The following is a 3,175-nucleotide window of genomic DNA, read 5'->3' on the forward strand; positions in this document are numbered from 1 at the left end:
GCATTTATGTTTTATTTATTTACTAGCTTTTACCCGCGGTATTCACCCCACGTCAGAAGGAATTAAAGGGGTCATGTGACTTGTGGTTCCGAAGTTATGGCTGATAAAAAGATCCAAGCCTATGTTAAGTGCTACGCCCCCTTTTACAAACTTATTAATATATACCTTAAGATAAGCATCTACCATAGATATATTTTCATACCAAATTTGAAGTTCATGTGACTTATGGTTCCGAAGTTAGAGCTGATTAAATAATTCACGCCAATGGAAGGTGCCACGCCCCCTTTTCCAATACCGCCTATTTTTTCCCAAAAGTATAGAATTAATTTAATTTATCTCGACAGCATGTTCCAATGCTCTACCACTAATATTTCAAGAGATGTACAACATGGAAATTTTAGTTAGTTATGCCTAAAGGCTCTGTTATGCATACTTGGCATTGCATGCACTGCTATACCATTTTTACGTAGAAATCAAAAACCAACAGACTTTTACGTATGTAATGCTGTGCGTTGGGTAACCGCTTACACGCGAAGCTCATTTAACAGATTATTTATGTGACAACGCTCAAGCAATGCCAAGTATGCATAACGGAGCCTTGATTATGTGACCACCAGTGTACATATGTATGTACAAACACACATACGTATGTATATGTATTACCTTTGCAATAATGTCATTTAACCATAATTGTAGGTGGCGGTGACTGGGATTGGGAAAATAGTGCGCCAAAGCAAACTATTACTCAGTCGAATTCATACCACAACCAACTAAGTGAATCGAACGATAATGACTGGTCAGGCTTCGACTCAACCGGATATCAAACTTCTTATCAACAAACGAAAGGTCGCAGTGATGAATTGAGCGCAACTTCCGGACGTAAAAATATGAAGCTTCAAGCTACTTCTCGAAAATTGTGCGAAGGTTTCAATAGTCTTGACGTAAAAAGTGTGCCAAACAAGAGCGCCACAAATGGAAAAGGCACAGAAGAGGACGCTGCTTGGGATTTGTTAATGAATTAAATTATATATAAAAATTTTAATAATTTGAACCCTTCTTAAACTTCTAACAATATCAAAGATATGTATTTTAAATGTTATATAAGAAAGTGTTTACAAATACTCAAAAGTTATCCACATTAATTCATCGATGGTGGACTTTTGTCCAAGTCGGTTTTTTTCTTGCTGTTACGGCTTCTTAGCCTTGCGTAGATCTTCCAAGCCTTATCTTTAAGCTTTACTAACGGTAGATCCATCCAACTTGTGGATAAGTAGGATACCTGCTATATTTTCACAACGTAAATGTCCCGGTTGCGGCGAATTTATACAAGGTGGTGTTGCTAGAATTCGTCGCGGTCCTTCTGAATGTGAAAATGATGGGTTTGTTGTATTTTTGGGTTTTGAACTTGGGTATATTTAATTTTTTTCTCAACCGATATCACCTTGTATTAATTCACTTTGGTGCAGCGTGCAGCAATAAAGGAAATGAGCTTTAGCCTGAAGAGGCGCAATTGCGCCAACAGACTGTGCTGATTCCAAAAAATTTGCGCCGTTACCCAGGCCTACTAACGAATCATCTGAATATCAGACTTGGAGTATTGTGCATCAGATATGTACGGCGATTTTGAAAAGCTTGATGGATATATATACTCTCGTAAAAACGTGATTTTGCATCTCCTTTTAATATATGCTGTTTCTTTCTCGTTAGCACACAGGATTGTCCATACTTGCATTTGTCCAGTAGGGTTCCTTTAATTTTTTTTATATAAAGTGGCACAAATTGAAGAGCTTCCCAGGTCGCTACCTATAGAATAGCACTTTAGTAAGCAGTTATTATGTGTCTTCATCAAAAGTGATACAACTATTTGATAAACTTGATAAAATGATAAATTTATAATTTTAATAAATGAACTTTCAACTTTGTATGTCCGGTCAGGCGATGTTGAGCTCGAAATATTTAACGTTTACATACTCCCTGTCACCAGCTGCCCGGCAGGATATCACCCTGAAATAGGTGCGCTACTCAGAGTTGAAAACCGTATGGTAGTTGGTGACTTTAACGCACACCACGATCTTTGGCACTCAAGCCTGTCAAATGATCGTAGGGGAATACATCTTGCTGAGCAGATAGACGATTGGACATTCTGCACAATGAACCAGGATTATTTTACACAGGGAGCCACAGATGTGGCCATCCCAGCGGGCAGCTGCTCGCGGAAGAGCCCTCGCCACGTCACGTCAGGAGGCATCTTTACGAACTGACAGACGAAGTCCAGAGGTTTATCAAACAACCTCTGGACCCGTCAACCTACCGACAGGCCCTGAACGACATTCACAGGACTCTCGCCCTGTGAATGCCGTCCTAGGCACACAACCACCGGACGTGGACGGGACAGAACTTTGTCTGCCTCGGGAGACCCGCACTACAAGAGCCCAACTTCGCTCTGGCTATTGCAGCAGGCTCAATTCCTACTTGAGTAGAATCAACGGGGATGTGCATAACCAATGCCCGGCATGTGGAGAGTCGCCGCATGACTCCCGGCACCTCTTCACATGCCCTGAGAAACCCCACTCAGTTAACGTTCCTGTCCCTATGGACAGCGCCTGTGGAAGTCGCACACTTCCTGGGCCTCCCCCTAGCTGAAATTGACGACAACGTTGATGGATGAACCGCCCCGAACGGGGCTTGGTAGCCGCTACAACAACAACAACAGAGAGATAACCATGGTAAACAACTTGGCCAGAATTGCTGTATTAGTGTCCAAAGGAGCATATTTTTCGCTTTTTTAATTATCGTTATGGTAGGAGGGGACATGCGATGAACTATGTACACATGCATAACTTAGCCAGGGCCGGATTTACAATTTTGAGTCAATGGGACCAATAGTTGGTGGGAGCCCTCCAAATTTGTTTAATTGTTAAAATCTTGGAAAAAAGATTCATATAATTATTAGGGCTGCTCAGGATCTTGCATTTGCATATTCGTTGCATTTGTAAAGTCACGACAATAAACCATGAGCGGTTGCCATGGCAGCAAGAATAAAATTTGCAAATGCCATTGAATTTAGAACGTTCCAATTAATTGAGTTCAACTTTGAAAATCCTTGCTCAAAATTTACGACATGAACTACGTAATTTGAACCCAGCTTATTTTTTTGTTTTCTATTTCTTGTTTA

Source organism: Rhagoletis pomonella, unplaced genomic scaffold (assembly GCF_013731165.1).
Source record: "Rhagoletis pomonella isolate Grant_MI unplaced genomic scaffold, Rhpom_1.0 Rhpom_scaffold_00012, whole genome shotgun sequence".
Taxonomy (NCBI): domain Eukaryota; kingdom Metazoa; phylum Arthropoda; class Insecta; order Diptera; family Tephritidae; genus Rhagoletis; species Rhagoletis pomonella.